We start from the raw sequence: 21,043 nt of genomic DNA on the forward strand, positions 1-21,043 counted from the left end.
TAGTAGTTATTAAACATAGCTACATTTTTTTGTAATTTTTGTCTGTGTAGAAAATAAAGATGTTTTAATTAAAAGCAACTACCTGAGGGACTGTTTTTTCTCCTCCTGTAAATAAGAAATATTGAATAAAAGCATAAGGGCAATGGGAAACTGGTTGATATAATGGCCACATGACACCCTGTAGGATTCACATATTCTTCCAAAGCATGCAAAAGCAGTTAAAAAAAGTTAAGCTTTAGTAATCTAAACATAAAATCTATAGCTTTAATATCCAATAACACTGCAAATAACAGGCTTACTTCTGAAATGATGATGACTTATGGATGTGCCATTTTCTCCCTGGCCATTCTTTCTATTTTCAAATATAAAATAAATGTAAGCAAAATTTTCCAAGGTTATCGCATACCTTGCAGGAAAAAGCTACTCAAGCTGTGTCTTTCGCAGATTGCTAAAGACATTTCAAAGCAGTGCATGTAAATTAGGGGATTTCTTCAGTCTGCATAACTATAGAAGGACCTGTTTAGTCAGAGATGCTGTCTTTGGAGGCACAAATTTACTATTAGCTTTATTCCCCAAGAACTTGTCCTTGATACCAAACCTGGCTGGCAACAGCATCTACTGGACCCCCTAACAGTTCTTTATTAACTGCTTCTGAAAAAAATTACATTTTGAGTTTGCTTCTTCCCAGATCAGTTACAGGGAACGATGTAACATGCAAAGCACAACACATCCTCCACTCAGAAAAATCACAGCTAACAGGATGATCTGACAGATTCCACAGATCTATATTTCACGTGTGAAATTCAAACAGCGCTTGCAGGCAGGTATGTGGAAGTGTATAAATACAGCTCCAGGGAAAGGAGAAGTCTATCATATAGACTGATAAACTGATTTTAAAATCTTTAAGTCAAACACATGTAATGTAATGCATGTTTACATTTGGAGTCTGATTCATGGCATGAGCCCAGTTATGATATTATGTTCGTCACTTTTTTTTTTTAACAGAAGGAACTTCATCCTCTGTTCTTTTCTCTCGCTGCAGAAAGTAAGACTTTGCAAAGCTGTATGTTGAGAAATCTACAACATGATCAGAAAAAAATTCCTGTAGTCCATGAAATTTTTCAATATCAGGAAAGGTGGAAGAAGATAATTTATTTTTATCTTTGCTAGCTTATGATTCTTGCACTGATTGACAGTTAAAGATTTTTCTGAAAAAAACCCTAACTTTTCAGAGGCATAAAGGAGAAGTGATAGTAAATATCTATGAAAATAAAAAAACACCATTAAAGACATACAGGAAAAACCATAAGAAAAATCAAAGCAATTTTTATGCTATGTTGTTTTGCCCTGACATCAAAAAAAATGGTTAATAAGTGTAGAGGAGAAGACCATAGTACTCACATTTGCATTCTCATTAAGCTTTGTTATTCTGCAGATCAAAATAAAAGGTTGAAAGATTAGAATATTGGAAAGTCAGCTTTCTCTGTAGACATGAATTCATCATACAGCATGATGCTATGGATTATTATACAATTGGATGATTTCAAGGCTTAAGGGAATATTGGTTTTCATTACTACATCCTGCATAACTTTGTTCTGGGGAACTAATTTGCCTGAAATGGAATAATTTAATTTGAGGCAAAACAAAAGAGGTGAGATCCCTCCTTTGGCTTTTGGAGTTCATGGTCACAGCACAAGATTGCAGAAACATCCCTCCTGGTGTGGCGGGACAGCCAGGGAGACTACGTGTCCCAGTGCAGTTGATGCTCAAATTCAGTTATTAATGAGGTCTCCAGTGTTGGTCCCCTTCTGCTGATCTCACCTCTTAATCTTTGAGGTGCCTTTTAATCCTTTCAGATCACCATGATCTGTGGCCTTTTGTACTTTCTCACTCTGTCCAGGCTGACTGTTCACCCAGGGATAACTGCTCACTTTGTACTTGCTCTGCAGCTGTCTTAGCTGCAATGTTTGTCACATTATTTACCTTATGGCCTGCTAAATGTTAAATTAGCAATTTGCTAGATATGCTTATGCTAAATCCATATAACCATAAGGCAGTAAACAAACAGTTGATGTAGCAATTCAGCTAATATCTGTCTTGCCATTGGAAATGCTACATATATCTGTGCAAGGCTGGCAATTCATCTCAGCTCGAGTCCCCTTCCCTTTGCCTTGGTCCTTAACCTCTTCCTGCTTTCAGATCTTTTCCCATACAAACACAGATATAAAGAACCTAAATAGGCAGCTACCAGAACATAGTGCCAGTTTGAAGTGCCTTCTTATTTTGAGGGGTTTCTACCCAAAAAATATTTTGTAAAAATACAAGCACAGAAGCCAAAACAAGCTGCTGAAGGCAATCAAATTTCTGGTGGACTGAAACATTTATAGCTTTCACACCTATGACTATATACAAGATCACATGCTGCATGTAAATTTTAATTCTCCTGAATACAAACACAAAAGAAATGGGAAGCAAGCAGAAAGAGCAGGGGCATGGACAGCAAGATGTGCAGAAAGAACAACAGCAACAAAAGCAACAGATAAGGAGAGGAAATGGAATGAGAAGGGATTTTGATTTCTCAGAGAAGGGTGAGTGTGCAGAAAAGGTTCCTAAGAGGTCACTTAGGAGTATATCTGAGGAAAACTGAGGACAGAATGTCTGTTTGAGGTTTAACACACAAATAACCACAAAGTCATTTTCCATAGTTCATCGTGGGGATGAAGGAAGGATGGAAGGTGAAGAGTCAAATTCAGATTAGTACAGAACTGTTTTGTCTGGAAATGAGTCAGTGAAAAGACAAGAGCTGTTTCAAATTTTTTTGGCTATCACCATAATACTGTTTTCATAATTAGGGTTATTTTATAATATTTCCAGAATCACATCTGAATCTTAGCTTTCTAGTAAGTCTGTATTTCTTTTGCTTGTAGGAAAATGGAATGCAAAGGTGCAAATTGTACAAGATCAAAATAATCAAAATTTGCTTGCTTCCTATAATTAATATATTTAATAATAACTGAATTGTTATATGAGGCAATTTCTCAAGATGTTTTTATATATCAGACAGCACTACAACACATCTGAGAAGTTACTTTTATATAAAAGCACAAAAAATACTGTGATGGGATGGGTTATTACTAGTACATGAAACCTTATTCCTTCTTTTCTACTCTGAAAATGAAGTGTCTGTATGGGAAGTCCTGAGCAAATCCAGGAGTGTTTAGGCAGCAGGGTGCTGCTGCAGGGTGCCCTGTATGGGAGAAGGCCATGACAGGACCAGCGCTGGTCTCACCTTCTCCAGACAGTTCTGAAGCAGCTGGAAACCACTCATTGTTCACCAAAACTTACACCAGCTGAGGAGCTCATGGTGCCTTTGCTCAAACACATTAAAAATGATGTCCACAGGGGCAGAGATGTGTAACAGTAGAAGGAGAGGACATGCATAAGAAGATAAATGAGGCGAAGGCCTTAGAGAAGTGTAAGGGTGAAAACAGAGGAAGATAAGCAAGAGAGACGGGTGGAAGATATTTTGAGGGATGCATCTGGAGACATGCTCTTGGAAAGAGCTGCTCCATGTAAGAGGAAGGAAGTCTGAGATACAAAAACCCCAAACCAAACAACCATAAAAACCCCAGCCAAACAAACAAAAAAACCCCAAACAACCCAAAAATACAAACACCACCAACAGACTTTAACTGGGAAAAAACTAATGAGACTGGCAAAGCATTGACATTTGCTTTATGTTTTGTGCCCCTTTTGGAAACAAGCATTCTGTTTCATCTGGTGATGTGTATTTCAGGCAGCAGAGGGAGTCTTTTATTCAATGGAGCCACATTCAGGTCCCATCATTTACTCTCGAGCCTGGCATTTGGGGGATAATTGATTTAAAGGTCAAGGCCAGCAAACCAAGAAAAGATTATGCAGCAGAATGTTTGCTCTTTCTTCTTATCCAGGAGGGATGGAGAACTAAGATCTTTTGCCATCTAATTGTCACTAATGTTTTCTTCCAAAAAGAAGAAAAATGTTAATCCATGCTTATCTTTCCTCATCTCAGCATTGGTTTGCAAAGGCCTTGAATGTTTTCAACAAGAGGTAGTAAAGATTTGGCTGCAGAAGACAGGATTTCTTTTTTTCTTTCCAGGACATGAAACAGCAAGTCTTGCAAATAATGGCTATTTACCCCCAACTCTTTGCACTGTTGCCTCCATCTATGTACTGTTGCCATTAGTATTGAGAAAGCCATTGTTCATTGTAAGAAAATATAAAAGAACGTCATTATAAGTTCAGATTTCTACAGTGGCTTTCTGGATGGGTTTTGATCAATGCAGAAGGACTGCCTGAAAAGAGAAACACTCTCCAAGGGAGTGTATTACACAGACAGAGAATGCCCTGACACTGAAAGGAACCTGGGGAAAAAACCATACCTACCACTAGGCTAGACAAAGGGCACAGGTCGAGGCCTTTTCTTTGAAAACACTGATTAATGTGAGGTCCTGTTACCTGCTATAATCATCGTTTTGTTCTGAGTGAAAGCTTTTCTACATTCCTAATTTGTCTTAGGGATGGTAAAAAAGAAAAAAACTGTCTACCTCAGTCCAAGGGTGAGACAGTTTCATTTTGCCTTCAGTTCAAAGTGATGGATACAAAGGGTTCAGGTTGTCGTACAAATGTTAACCAAGTGGTTCCCGTGACAAGCAGCCCCATGGCTCACATCACTCAATTATTTAATATTTAGCTTGATAAGAAGAGTTATTTAGGTTGTTTATAAATAAAATGTTATTGTGACAGAGTTAGCAAGAACAGTTACATTATGTAAGAGAAAAATCTCCATTTACATGCACATGTGTAGTCTCATATTAAGGAGAAGCTAGATAGATGTTTGCACAAATTAAGTCTCTGAACTTGATTTTTCACTGTGAAATATAAAACATGCTTGCAATCCCTGCTTTCTTAAAATTAGTCAACTAGGCATGCAGGGGTGGTGATGCTGTTGTCATGAAAGCCTATTTCCACTTGATTAAAACAGTATTTACAGACATTTGAGGCAGGAGGGGAGCTTAACACCTTTGCTAGTTATAGAATAGCAATAGGGAACCCAGGACAATCAGGCTTTTAGGACTCAGGTGCCTAAACTAATATAGAATGAACACATGTTAAGAGCCACAGGATACAGAAAGTAAAATACAACAAAAGACTCCATTAGTAGCAGTTGTGGAGAGAGTAAAGTCAGTACTCACATTTTGTCTACGTCAACAGCAAAAAGGAACAGTTTAACTACGTCTAATACAAGGAGTCACTAACACTACAGATGTGTCCTGCCTAGGGTGGGAAACTTTGGAGCTATCATCACACAAAATATAATTACTTTCTCCATTATCAGCAGATATTTTGCCCAAAAGTTTAAATAGATTCAATAAGGGTGTGATGTCCCATGCCACTCAACCTTCTACTTTCTTCAAACTCTGCCCAAAAATGGGAGCCCAGTTTTTTTTTATTCCATCAGAATATTCTGTCTTTCAACTAAATGCTGGGATTTGGAGGTGGCACAGAGTAACTGACTCGTGTGCTGCTCTGAAGCATGGAAGTTATATTAATCACAAAGCACCTACAAAATCTGCCACCGGATACAAGCATACAACAAAACAACTAGTTTTCAGAGGAGTATTTTAATTGAACACTACAAGAAGAGTCAAGAAGGAATACTCTCACAGGCTGTGAGACCATAAATCCCTGAAACAAGTATTGCCAGGGCTAAAGAGAAAGTGTGAAAGTCCCTTCACAAATACAGGGAAGGTGACAGCAACAGAAACTTTCACCTCTGCTGTTACTTCCAGCAAAAGCCATGAACATCATTATTAACTGGAAAGGAATATAACATTTTGACTGTGAATGAGCAAGCCAGGCAAAATCAAGAGATAGGAGACTCGAAAAAAGGAAACAGAATCCAGCATGTTCTGGCTTTTAGAGTCAACTTCACCTGCATACCTTGGGCAAGGGCTTTCTAGCCATTCTGCACTTTTGATGGTTAGCCCTACTAATCAAACAGTAAACAAGTTTTTAGTTAATAATAGTGGTTAAATAACAAAACTCAGCAGTCCCAGTGCAAAGTACAATGCACTTTGTATACTAAAGAATATCCCTGCTCACCTAACATCTCAAGCTACTGACTGAAGAGTTAACTGACCATTTATTGGACTGATAAATCAGGTGAAGTATTGCTGATGCTTTATACAATACTTCAACTTCCATCAATGGCCCTTTTAAACTAACTTCTAGAGTGTGAGCAGCTATTCTTTAGCATGAAATAAGCTTTTAAACCGAAATGGGATTTAAAAAATAAAAGCATTTTCTTATACAACTCAATGTTTGGCCACCATCTGATGCCTCGGACATTCCCCAAGCATTTAATGGCAAACAGTGACATGTAATGAAGATTAAATAACATTTGCCATTTTACTTTCCTTAAAAAAATTGAGAAAATGCCCCCTGCCCAGGTTGTTTACTTTTGTAAAACCTCAACTGTATCTGTTAAAGCCAACCAGTCATGACAACATAACAATGCTGTTCTCCTCCTCCCTCTCTCCACACACACATACACATATTTAAAGACAATTACATATCTTTCTCATTCTTAAATCTTTACATTTCTTACACAGATGACACTTTTTTCAGATACTCTGTCCTCTATTAACTTTATCACAAATACTGCAACTTGCATGGAAGCACCCCTTATGACATGCAAACCTCTCTAGTCATCTCAATGGAAATTCCCCCACATTTTGCCCACTTAAAAGACCAGAGAAATCATTTGGATCATCTACAACACACACTTGGTAGTATTTAGCTGCTACAGATAGTACCAGAAAGCTATCCAAGAGAGCTAAATAAGCCAGCTTATATACAACAAAGTAGCATTGAATCAGGTAAGTATCCCATTCTTGCTGACTATGAAATAGAGACAAATGAAAAATGAGACCAAGGAAATGAAACCGATTTCCACTCTGTACTGAACAAGGTGAAAGTCCTGATACAAGTTACCCCACATTGCCAGTAGGAAATGTAAATTTTGCATTGTCTTTTTCTGCATTTCACATTTCTGATCTCATGTCAGAATACTGCAATTCAAACACTCTTAAAAACCAGTTACATGCTTAGACAGGGCAGCACTATGTCAGAAAAAGATTGCATGTACAAACTAACTGACAAAATATAGAAAACATGAAACTTTATTTAATGTATCCTGCAGGTTATGTGAGGGGTTTTTTTTTTGTTGATTTTAAGTTTGTGCATGACTCTTTATTTTATCAATAAAAATATGTTCTGATAAGACTGCATGCTACCTTTAGGTAAACCAATTTAATTCACTGATTTACGTTAATCTGCAGTGAGGTGGAGCATAGGAAAACAGATATCAACCCATGGCATAGTAGGTCTGTTGTATCCTCGACTTGCCCTGATGCAAGACATTTCCTCATGATGTGTAGACAGCTCCGGACTTTTAAGGGGAAGGCACCCTTCAACAAGGCCAGATCGAGTCACAAGAATGTGACTACAGCTATCTGCAAACCTAAATGCCATTTTCTATCCTTTCATTTTCACTGGAGCTTTGAAGTAAATACGAAAAGAGCCAGAACTGAGCAAATTACCTGAGGACTGAAGCATTTCTGACATAAGCCTCAAATGCAGTTCAAGCCTTTTATACTTGTTCTTCGTTGTTCTAGTTTTGTTTCATCTCAGAATGCGAGTGATGGCAGTGATGATGGAAAGATTGGACAGCTGGCCTCTATTCCCTATGTTGGATAGGGATAGAAACACTGTGAGATGCCCTCTTTCAGGAGCCTCAGAGCCTGTGCAGCAGAAACATTTAACTATTTTTCTGAAGGAATTGTGCAACAGGAAGGATTCATTTCACATCCACTACTTCAGCAGGTTCTGTATGCTAAAAGATTTCCTCTCTAAGTGAAAAGGCTGTAATTTCAAACCCAATTTTAAGTAATGTGCCGAATTTGCTGTGCCAACATGAAAAAATTCTCAAATCCCCTTACTGCCATAAGTCCCAGTTGCTCAGCAATCTCTACTTTGACCCATTCATACAACATGGGAAGATGGTTATATTTTAAAAAATATTCACTAAGTCTAGGATAATGAAATCTGCAATGAAATCTGACTTAGAAGTCAAAGCAATTACTTATTCCATGTGCCATCCTCTATAAAACAGTTTTTAATGCATTCTGTTTATCACTATCCAAATGATAGTTGCCCCTATTAAACTACTTTACCAGTCTTTTTTTTTTTTTTTTGCTTCAATTACCACCAACCATATGTCCTATGGAATAAGAATAAGGATTCCATCACAATACAAAAGGATAGAACCAAGACTGGACTCGTATTTTCTGCCTCAGCACCTTTACAACACACAGAGTAAGGTAACTGGTCTAAGAAATCAATTTATTTTTCCCCATGACATCACTTACAGGTTGAAGCAAGAAAAAGAGCCTATCCACACTCCAGCTGGCACAGGCAAAATAGGGAAATACAATGAAAATTTATCAATTTTTTTTTATAAAACTTTGACTCATATTTAAAGCACCACAGTTTAGGGTTTTTAATATCACCTATAAAATGTGAGCAAATATATAACACTTGATGGACGGGGGAGTGTTTTTTCAACACTCTTACTTAGTAATTACACATCCTTCTGGAATAATAAGATGTAATTATTAGATACATTATTGTATGCCATTCTAGAGGAAGCAAGAATGGAGCTGCTCTACAAGACAAGGCCACTGAAGAAAGCAGGACAGTGCCCTCACTGCCAGGATACAGTTCCAGGACCCCCAGGACCTGAGCATGGCACGGGCTGTGACTATCAAATACAGGCAAGGCCTGAGATCAGACCAGAAAAACCATTCAGGATCAGCAGGGGCAAGAGAAGACACGACTCAAATCTGCTCTTAGCTCAGGTAAGGGCTGAAGCCCAAGCCCATAATAGTCTATGGGTTCTGGCAGGGGCTGGGCAGTGCAGTTTTTAGGTTTATCTCCCTAGAACATCAATGATTATTAATTAGAGCACTGTTTGCATGAATACTTAATAACCATAAAAGGCCAAAATATTTCACAGGTGAAAATAAGACAGAGATGTTAAGTATTGTTTAAAAACAATAATACCAGCAAAAACATCTCCTCCTTTTCTTATTCAAATAATACTGGATAATAATAATTCTAAAAAAAAAAAAAACAGCAACTGTTCAGATAGTAATATTAGGAAGTTATTGTGACACCTTTCTCTCCCACTTCCCATTTTTAATGTGGCTTCTGAAACCAAAAAGGCAGGGCATTATATTCAGCCTCATTTTACTAGCAAACAACATCCAGAGCATAAGAACAGATATTATACAGATGGCAGTGATAGAGAGAAACTTAAAAGGAAACAGGATAAAAATCATAACTACACACGGAGGCCTCTTGCACAGCTGGCATCTAAGAGCCAGACTCAAACGCTGACAAAGAATGCAATCCAAATTCCTTCATTTCACTGTGATGCTAACACCTGACATGGTAGGCTTTCAGAGATTGTGATCAGTTCTTTTATTCTTGCAGCACGTTAATCTTACCTCAGAAAAGGTGTGGCTTTTTGGGGTTTTTTTTTTGAAAATCTATGTCGACTATTTAATACTTACATTCTATTGACAAAACAACTAACTTCTTATGGGAAGAACCAAAGTCCATAGTGTTCTTATTTCTTTTGAAATATCATCACCTCTGTGAGTTCTTAGACACCTGTGTACTAGTAATAATACACAACAAGGCTACATTCATTAAAAAAAATATAGAAGAAAGCTCTGCTCCAAGGAATGTACCGTCTCCATACAAATGTAGGGCCAGCAAATGGGTAAAATACCAGATTAGAGGACTACACTGCCCCAGGAAATGAAGGAACTTTATCACTTGAAGAAGCAGAATAAGAGATATAAAGGCAGAAGAGGTAATGTACTGCTTGTGCCAGATTCCCTGTGGTATCCAACTTGAATTTTATTTTACTAGTGTTAATTGTAATATTAGCTGCATGATAATCTCTTCATACTCTGTTGCTTCTAAAGGGGTTTGCCACTGCAAAATATTTAAGCAGGCTATTTTGTTATTAATTTTTATAACATTTGTATTTATAGCTTCATAAGCTACAAATGTAAAGCTCTCCGTATGTCAGAGAGCTTTGCCAAATTAAGTTTAGCTTACCTGTAATATCTGAAGCACAAACATGTTAAATCATAGAGTCATAGCATGGGGTGGGTCAGAGGGTTTGGTCATTTAGTCCAACCCCCTGCAATGACCAGGGACATCTTCAAGTCAATCAGGTGGCTCCAAAAGTCATCCAAGCTGACCTTGACTCTTTCCAAGAATGCAACACCTCTGGGCAACCTGTTCTACAGCTTCATCACCCTCATTATACAAATCTTCTTCTTTATATCTAGTCTTATCATCCCTCCTTTAGTTTAAAATCATCATCCCTTGTCCTATTGCAATAGGCCATGCTAAAATAATTTCTTCTAAGTACTAATTTTTTTTTTAAGTACTTAATCATTTCTTTAAGTACTAAAAGGCCATAATCTGGTCTCCCCAAAGCCTTCTCTTCTCCAGAGGTGCTCCCGCCCTTTGATCACCTTCATGGCCCTCCTCTGGACCTGCACAAACAGTACTCCAGAGCAGAGAGGGAGAATTCCTTCCTAACCTGCTGGCCATGCTTTTGATGCAGCCCAGGGTAAGGCTGGCTCCCTAGGCTGTGAGTGCACACAAGCAGCTCATGTCCTGTTTTTCATCCACCAGTACCCCAAGTGCATCTCCACAGAGCTCCTTGCAACACTAATTTTCTGAGTGCTATAAAGTGGAAATTAGAACATAAATTTCCTAATTTTTGATCCTGGGATCACAGTTCAAAAGTAGGCAATTTTGAACAAGCAGGATTTGGAAAAATTAATAAGCAAAATAATGTAGCATATGCTTGGAATTTGGACTAAGATCATTGTTCAGCTGACAATATTAGATGCTCTTTTCTCCATCCTACTCATGAAGAACCATGGCTAGATAAACAATTTAGTTACTTATGTACTTATGTGCCAAGAAAAGGCCTTTAGGTTATAATTTTTCATATTTCCTGTAGCAAATTGTGTCATATCTTCTAGAGAATTGTGGATGTCTTAATTTACCAGACATTGCAACTCCTATTTATGTTAAAGTCCAATCATGAGAGAAAGGGAGTAGATATGTGTTGGATCAAATTCCCTGGAGCAAAATGGACTTTCAAATATTGCATGGAAAAATAATCACACAAAAGCCCTTTCTAGAGATGTAGTAGTCTCAGCAACTGGGGTCCAGTTTTCAAAAATAAGTTACCCCTCAAAAATCAGGTAAGTAGATTTCCTTACGAGAAGCCACAGAGGACAGAGAAAAAAGAAAAGGAAGGAAATGAAAGGATGGAGACTTACTGATAACATTTTGTGGGAAACAGAAATATTTTGTGGATTTCAGAAAGGTAGCCAGACATTCAGATGAAGATTTAGCTAAGTCTTCTTTTTTTAACTCAAGAACATTGATTCATCATGTCCTGGTTTTGGCCAGGATTGAGTGAATTTTCTTTCTAGTATCTGGCAAAGGGCTATGTTTTGTGTTTAGGATGAAAAAAATATTGACAACACATTGATGTTTCAGTTGTTGCCAAGTAGTGCTTATACAAGTCAAAGACTTTTAAGTGCCTCATGCTCTGAGGAGGTGCCCAAGAAGCCATGAAGTAGCATAGCCAGGACAGATGACCCAAATTACCCAAAGGGGTATTTCAAAGAGCAGAACAGAATGAATAGTGATTCCTAATTGAGAGATATTTTTTACTGCTCAGGATGGAAAGAAAAGAAACCACTTAAAAGGGCATAAACACAGAATTCTCTCTTTCCTTCACCTCCTCCAATGGTTCTGTGTCTTCCTGCAAATCCAAAGACATCTGCCAGAGGCAGAAACCACCAGAAGCAAGTGATTCCTCCTGTCTTTGCCATATCTCCTCTGGGGCAATGGCAAGACCCAGAAGGAAGTTACAGGGAGAGTATACAGGCACAAAGGCAGAAAAGGAAAAAAAAAAAAATCTACATGCAGCTAGAACTTTCATGAGAAACCTAAAAGGGAAGCTAAACATTTTCATAGCAGTTCCTTTTCATCAGTGAAACAAAGCAGTTAATTTATGCCATAAATTCTAGCTGAATTTTGAATTACTGAATTGGCAGCACCATAGGTTCACTAATTCCCATCAAGCCACTTATTTAATGTACTTAGATATCGGGGAAAAGAAAAGTACGGCCTTATCATACAGTTTATACAAAAACAGAACAAAGCCAGCTCCAAAACATTTTTCTATATTGGATGGTCTTCAATCTGTGATTTTAAAACCAGCATATTTTAAGTTCAAATGCATTTTTTTAAGAGATCAGATCTGGAATACAAAAATTATTAAAGAATGCTATAAGAGATTGAATTAATTGTGCATCTATTCTAGACAGTTGTAACTGCTCTTAGACTGGAGACATTTTGTGTGAAATAAAATATTTCACTTTGAGATTACCTGTTTTTAAAGGTTTTTAACAACAGACAGCTCTATAATACTAAATCCAGATACTTTTCTATTTTTAATGCCACATGAACACTGAAAATAGCTGTTAAGAGTCATCTTCAGCAAATTTATATTTCTTCTGGTTTTAACATTCCTTTCACCAGAGACTAATCACTGACAACCCTGTAGCTTCTTTCCCTTTCTGTTCAAACTTTTCTGTTCAATAAACTAAGCCTCTTTGCTTTTCTTTCCTTTCTTCATTATTGTGCGCAAGTCCTCATGCCATCCAGCATTCAGTTATCCTAACAGCCTGCTTTTGATAACTTGATTTCACTTTCTAAATTTTTTTTTGCCATATCAGGTTATTCCTAACATTGTGTTGCTTACTATGATGCATCTAGTAACAAAATGTTTAGGTAAAACAGATTGAAAAATGCTATATTCCTGACCTGATGTTACTGACATTTCAATTTTTCATATTATCAATATGTTTACTGATGGCTTGCTGTAGAGGAATATAGAAAACACAGGTAGATCTTCATTCACTCTTAAGCAGGACTTAGCATTTCTTATGGAATTTGTACTATTCAAATCAGATTTGCATTTTATCAGTTAAGGCTCATCTCTTTCATACTTTCTATGCTACAGACTGTCAAGTATCCATCAAGTGCTAAAGATGGCCAAAATGGCTGATCCTAACTGCTAACACAGACAAAAAAACAAAATTAAGCAAATAATTTGTTGTGACTAGAGGGAAGAGTTCAGGGTTTTCTTCCAAATTCTCCATGCATTCTCTTTTTTCTGGTCATGCCATAACCACTTTTGTTTGTCTAGTCTGCCAGACTGTTAAAGCCAAAATGCTGAAGTTGGTAGTATGATACAGCTGAATTGCTGCCTATATAGTCTTTTTCTCAATTATTTGAAAAATGATGTTTATAAAACAGATTTGCACTTGGTAAATTATATATTTTCTAGCATGTGCCATAAAACAGATGGGTCTGACTGGCACAGTTACAATTAGTGACAGTGAAGCATATGGTAAATCACTCAAACAGTGGCAACTCAAACAGTCAATTCAATTAGCCAGGGCCCTGTTAAACCTTTTCAGACTGAAATTAGTATTGTTAGCATTGCTATTAGCATTTGCAGATAAATGCCAGATCTGCTGTTATATTTTCATGCCCTTGAAAGTAAAACTGCATTTATGTCCAAAGCTCTGAATGTAAATTTAAACATTCAAGGATTTGCTCAGTTAGTACCTCTAATTTGATAAGCATTTCTCCTCCAAGCTCTATCCTGAACTCAGAGAGCTCTAGCTGTAAGTTCCTGTTAAACTGACTCTACATGCTTAAAACCCAGACTTGGAAATCACCTTATTTTAATAGATATCCTGTTTTTGAAACCTGATTTTTACTGAATAAGAATTTGCTTCGAACAGCTCAGTGCAGTTATCAAGCAAATCATGCAAATACTTTTGCTGTTACTTCCCATTCAGCTTTGGCAGCCTTGTCTCCATCTGTGACCAGAGGGAGCAGAGTGCCTTCTGCAATGTCATGGGTGAATATTTTTGTCCCTCCCAGGCTTTCAAAGCCTTAACTTGACTTCTTTTGTCAACTAAAACAATTTTAATACTTGAAAGATGTTGAAGGAATGAGGCTTATCAGGTAAAATAGACATCAAACTAAGTAATGTAAGGGCCACTCCAAAAATGTTTAATTCCATGTCTCATTTCAAAACCTCTGTTTTCCTCTATTTTTCCTGAAATGGATGTAACATTTCCAGATTTTTTTATAATATATATTTATAGTTAAATCCATCATCTTAATTATGATACTGAATCCAAACACAGAGAACACACATGCCTTTCACCACTCAACATTAACTACACAGCACTGACATCAATAATAATTTCTATTCTTTGACTTACAAGGTATGATAATGCTGTAAAAATAGGAATGATACTGATGTGTACTGCTTTATTACAGACAATGAACAATATTGCAAAAATGCAGGTTTACTGTAAAGCTCTGGCTTTAAATCTTTGAGACAACTACTTTGTCTTTAAGAACATTGCAACAAATTGGGATTTTGTTCAATTTAAATTTAAATTTACCATTGCAGGGAAGCATTAAGAGCTAAGAAGGGACTGAATATAGCTAATAGCTTCATTAAATTTGGAGCTTTGAGGCTTGTTATTCAAAAAAAAAATCAAAAAAAGCAAAGTCCTGAGAAGGAAACTTTGCTAGTAACTGGTCAAACAACATTACCTGGCATGACAGGAAATCAGCATGCGGCAACAAGCCAACTTCTAAAGCTTTCATCAGCTGTTTTAATCACCAAAGATTATTATCCCAACTTTAAGAAGCTTATGTGATTTATCTTCGTGGGTCAGACAAAAGAAAGTCAGCAGTCATTCCAAGAGAGGCACTACTATTGTGCTCTGTGTTATTTTAGACTGTCAGGAAGTAGTACAATGTACATGATACACTCTGTGTAATCCTTACATTCCTGATTGTATAAGCCTCAAGAGAAAAGCTCTATGTGATTATGATCACATAGTTAAGTGGGAAATTGAACATCATGCAGGACCAGTGTTCCTCTCATTTCTTCAATACATAAGTACACATTATTAAAATACAGCAGAATCTTTGACTGAAAGAAGAATGTTCATTCTTCCTCTTAGAAAGGTTACCACAGTTGTGTTTTCTTAGTACACTGTTCATCCCTTTTTTGAAAGGGCTACTGTAAAGAATTAATTTTTTAAGAAGCTTGTAAGAGAAATAATTGATGGACTTTTGGTAAAAACTACATTAGACTTTGTGAAGAAAGTCTGTCAGCTTTCACTCCTTCCTCTATTTTTATAGCAACCACAGACACAAGCTTCAAGAACATTGTAAAATCTTTAATTCTGTGACCATGCAAAGCCATCTGGCCATTATTATGAAATTCCTACACTTCCACTAACAGAACACTGATTTTGATAGTAATGTCTTTTAGGGTATAGGTCTACCAACACCTTCACAACCCAGAAAACAGACAACTCTTGCATCATGCCTTGTCAGATCAAATAGGCAACTGAACGCCACAGCAAAGGGACCGCACACAAAGAGCAGCTTGTCAACACCTTGCCCCTTTTAAGCTGAAGTGTCTGCAGATTAAACTCCTCTGTCACTCATAACTGAGAAAACAGCAGACAGTAAAAACAAAAAATCCTATCAGACCATTGAGACTAAGTCTGTTTAATAGAGTAACAGCATGAACAGGAACAGCTTAGCTGAGAATACATGACAGTCAGAGTAATACCTGCATTTTGACCCAAAGTGTTTGGCCTTTCCCCCTTTATTTCAACTTCACACTTTTTCATCCTTGCTTGCTCTGTTTACCTCCATCTCACATTCATTTTTTTTTTCATTACAACTCTTATTCCCCACAAAAAATCCTTTGGGCTGACGTTTCCTACCATCATACTGCTCCATCTGTTCACCCATTATTACCCTTTCTAGATCAATCTACATCTATGTTCCATCAGAAATTGTAGGACAGTGGGAGGAAGTGGAAACACAGTGTGTTTAGATGTTTTGCATTTGAAAAACACTGCTGCAATTCATATACATTGTACAGATTTACTTTTGCCTGCCTCTGGGACCATTGAAATATTTCTTGTCCTCTGTCAATTCCCTCCTTCACCTGTGGTTTACTCCCCTTTCACAATGTGTTGGGACACTGATCACATATAGGAAGCTCAGCTCCAAAACTGATAGCTATCATTTTCTGCCTGTTTTATACACATGACTACTACCCCCTTTGCAGTAATTGCAGTCTAAAGTGAAATGGTTTATATAAAAATGGGCCAACACCAACAGGCAGAAGCCAAGAAGGTGAATAACAGAGTTCATCTCAACTTTTTTAAAATGTTTGGCAGGAATATTGTGAACAGCGTGCTCACCTATCACAAAAATCTTCGCATGTACACCTTACAAAACATGAAAAAGAGAAATGGAAATTTGTGGACCCAGTTTCTAAATCTCTTTAGTAAAGAGATTATCAGTAAAGAAAAGAGCTTTTTATGACAAAGCACAACCTATTTGTAGTTAAATTTCTGTAAATATAACATAAAATCACTATCTTACCTGAAATTGTTCAGAATTTACAGAATCTGGCATAATCGGTTGCCATGGATTTTCCTGAAAACCTTCCAACAGATTCAAACTTCAGCTTCAAATTACACAAAGTAAACTATTGAAAAAAAAGTATAAAACTGAGCAGGAATAGCCCTTGTTATTTTTCTCACAACCACTAGTGTTACCATGTTTTCATGTCTCATGGACAGTGGAGGAGTTAAAAATGGCAAACCTGACTACATCTGTGGTCAATGGCAAGTACAAATGTCAGACCCTCCCCTTTGAACACTCCCAGTATTTGCAGTTTACTGTCTCATTGGCATTCACTATCCTTTTATGTGCTCTTGTTCCACTACAACAGTGAGAAGGCCTGAAATAGAGCTACAGTTTCATTACGTATTTCAGATTTTTAAAAATTACTGTCTTCTATTTAATACAAGAGTAAATAAGTAACATTTATCCTGAGTATAATTTTTAAATTATATGAGGTCTACAACAACACAATTAAATTGTACTGATATGTTAACATTTTTTGTTTCATAGAATTTCCTTGAGATAATCTGAGTTGAAAAAGCACAAATTCACATATAAAGGGAATTATCATTTATCTTTTTAGGATATTAGAACTTTAAAATTTCTCATATACACCAATGTATGAGACATTGTTTTCTCTGTATTTGTATCAGATTTCCCACAACTAAAACCATCTAGGATTACCATTAAACATGCACATGTTTTTAAAAGGAGGCTAATCTTACTCCAGTTTGAAGTAGATAGGGTTAGACATTAAAGTCTGCATTAATAGTCCATTTCCTATTAGGACTCATGCAAGCTACCTGTCCTCTGAGGCTCCAATTTTGCAGCTGTCATCTTTCCCAGCATTTGGGCAATGAAGGAATCTTTTGTTCTACTGAAAAGTGGTGCATTGTTCCCTGCTCAGGTGCCCAGAATAAAACGTATAAGGCAATACAACAAGCTTCTCTCCTGACTGGCTTGAGGCTGGGTTTTTTCCATTCTCATGTGGAAGATTTTTCACTGAATGAAACTCTCCTTGCTCAGGTGAAGAAAAATTGCAACTTCATATTTAAGGCCTTGAAATAAACAGTATAGATCTCAAAATATTTTTAAACAGCATTAAGTGTGTAAGCCATACCTAGTTCCATTACAAACATAACAGTAGAATGAATGGTTTTATTTTGCTTTCTGCATTTCCACAAAAATATCCAGGTAACTTCCATACATTTCCAAAATACTATTCATCTGCTTTTCTTTTTTCCAGTACCTAATGAGAAACCCCAACACTGCCCATTTCCCTTGGCTTGATCCCCTCTAACTGCTGCAGAAAAGGCTTTCGTAATTACTTCTGCCTATTTCATATATTTTTTCAATCTCTTTACAAGATGGGGGTCACCTCATCATCTCTAATCCATATGGGCTGTGGAAGAAATTCCCGGTGAAACACATTCTGTTATTAATTTTTCTACAAGGCAGGCAGAACCCTCTAGAAAGAGACAAACATTTCTCTACTCTGAGGAGCAACTGTCTTCATTCCCAAGGGAAAGAAAGCATCCAGCCACAGGTATAAAAAATGAGCACTCAAGGAGATGAAAATCTGTAACTCACAGACAGCAAGTCTGCATTGGTATATTTGCATATTGGCTTTCACTATAAATGCCCTTTCAATGTAAATCTCTTCATTTTTCCTCAGTTAATATGCTTTTATTTGCACCAGACTTGTCTCAGACTACATAAAATGGATCCCTTTAGGTGAACTAGGTATATGCGCGCCTTGATAACGCCAACATAAACTTGGGTCAGAGTGCTCCAACCACTGATTGGCAGAGAGATATGGGGACCAGACTAGACCTAGCCTGAAATAAAATGTCCAAAGCACACAAAACACGGGTTGTGGGTGCTCAGAAACAATTGGTTTTCTTTCTGGAACTGTTTCTGCTTTGCCGCTTATTAGTCCAGACATAGTGTGAGAGAACCAGGCAACAAATAGGCCTTACTAGACCAAGTGTGCTTGCAGCAAAAAGTGCTGCACATCATTTGATGAAACTGTAAATGTCACACAACTACTGCAGCAGAAACCTACAATCTATCAAAAATGCAGTTATCAGGAAGAGACTTAAGGATAAACCACCTTTATTTCCAGTCTGTCTGGATGTCCCCTGTTACTGAAAGACTCAGTTATTCTTGTTGCCATTTTAATTAAAACTGACCCCTGTGAAAACACTTAGAGGCTTTTAAAATCAGGAACTCGCTATAAAGCACAGATCTGTGCCTACCCATCTCAAAGTCTTACCTGACCACAGAACTCCTTGGACGAGCACTGCCATGGGATTACTGTATCAACCTGAAACACAACTCTCAAAAGTCTAGGGACACCTCCCACACTGCAGAAAGAAATCTGGAGGAACACGAAGCATATGAGTGGTGCATACAGCATTAAGCCCTTTATCTAATTTACACCCTTCTGAGCTCCACCCATGCAGGTGTGTATGCTCTGAATTAAAGGGCACAGCATGCAAAAGCCTTTGTGTTGTAAGTTGTGGCTAAATGCAAACCATCGATTGGGTTCCTAAATACTAAATATAATTAAATAAATCACATTTAATGCAATATATTCTGAAGATAATATTAACCTCTGTGTCAGGAGAATGTGGTGAGGTGTTCTTAAAGGTTATCACATGCATGTCTTAGCTGCAAGCTAAGTGTAAGCTCCTGCTCATCACTGCTTTGCCTGTTTTGTAGCAGAGGATGGTACAATGCATGGTGTGTAATGCCATCAGCTCAGAACAGCAGTGTACTCATCTTGACCTCAGTCACATGAGAAACAGAAGGTTGATACAGGTCATCAGGTAGTTAAGGCTAGCACTTACTGCTAGCAATATTTAGTATTTGATTATGTTTATCCTGACAAGCTAGAGAGGCTATGAAATGTGGTTAACATGAAAACACTTTTGAAAGATGCTCTCTGAACTTATGATAATTACCTTTATTTGCCAGCAAATATAGATACAATTTATATAACTTTAACAGTTCTGTGAAGTGATCAATGGCTTCTGCATCTGTTACATTAATTAAAGTCCTTAGATAGCTGTAGTTAGTCAAACTCTGCTATGGAGTCCTCTGTGAAACATTTCAATAACAGCCTCAGTGAAGAACCTTCCTCTGTTATCCTACAGTGATCATGTAGTTAGAACTACAATGGTTTTGCTTGCAGGGTATTTATTTTCCATCCTCTTCCTGCTGTTTTCCAAAAAAACTGATTACCCATGCAAACTGCAACATGTTTTTCCTCCTTGGCTGCTGTTGTTTTCTACCAGCTTGCAAACTGCTTATTGCTGGATTTGCTTACTTTTGATCCCTGGCCTACAGGTGCTCAGAAGGTTTTCTATAGCAAATAGTGGATTTATCTTTTAACTCATTTAATGCTAACACTAGCTAACCCTTCTTATTAATTGCCACATTACATATTTCAGATCATGAATTTTGTAAAGTTCATTAATATATTGGAAACATAAAGCTGGCAAGATCAGCCACAACCATACATGGGAATGGTAGGTGGAAGAAAAATTCTCCTTCAGCTCTACAAAAAGATAATCATCTGCTAACAGAATTTAGGAGAAAACTTCCAGTAAATACAGACTTTTAGCAATCCTGCCTGATAATATATTTTTTGTAATTCACCATCTGAATGGATGAAACAGCTCCTAATGGGGCCTTTCCTCTTGGCATTTGCCTGTTATATTTCTACAGGGCGAAAACCAGACTGTTATACTGTTACCTCTGGCACAACTTCTTTTCACTCCAAATCTAGTGAATGAAATGTAGAGAAATGAATTTGCTTTCTGCTGATTAGGAGCAGCAAGTCTGTGATGTGATGTGTGAGAGAAGCAATCTTTCTTGCAGTTGTGGCTGTCAGAGAGGGTAAACTACATGAAATCCAATCTCATGGCCGCCAAACTGGGCTTTCTGCTCTTCATTTCTGTCTCCAGAAATGTCTTCTGTCTCCATTTCTGTCTTCCTTTGCATTAATGACTGTGTGGCTTGAGGATGTCAGCTCAACTGACTGATTTGATAGAAATCAACTGACAAATTTCATAAATTGATAAATCAACAACTGGAACAAACCACTGAAAAAAATTGGCTTTCTGTCAGCAAGTTAACTGATTCATCCCTTGAACTTGACTCCAATAAATTGATTCATATCGATACAGACAGCAAACATCAAAGACATGCCCTTCTGAAACTGCTGCAGAGAGTGAGGTGTGAACATGTAGCTAGCAATAAGAAAAAGACACCTGTTTGGAAGAATAGCAGATA

The 21,043-nt window shown here is 37.3% G+C and overlaps 1 long non-coding RNA gene across 1 annotated transcript in view; it reads right to left on the reverse strand.

Annotated features, from left to right (window-relative positions):
- The window catches only part of LOC137472106 (uncharacterized), a 63,727-nt gene extending 44,563 nt beyond the window's left edge, over positions 1-19,164 (reverse strand). The window contains exon 1 of the long non-coding RNA XR_010998021.1: positions 19,020-19,164. This is a non-coding gene — a long non-coding RNA (uncharacterized lncRNA). The remainder of the gene's footprint in view (positions 1-19,019) is intronic.
- Between the last annotated feature and the right edge of the window lie 1,879 nt (positions 19,165-21,043).

Source organism: Anomalospiza imberbis, chromosome 4 (genome assembly GCF_031753505.1).
Source record: "Anomalospiza imberbis isolate Cuckoo-Finch-1a 21T00152 chromosome 4, ASM3175350v1, whole genome shotgun sequence".
Taxonomy (NCBI): Eukaryota; Metazoa; Chordata; class Aves; order Passeriformes; family Viduidae; genus Anomalospiza; species Anomalospiza imberbis.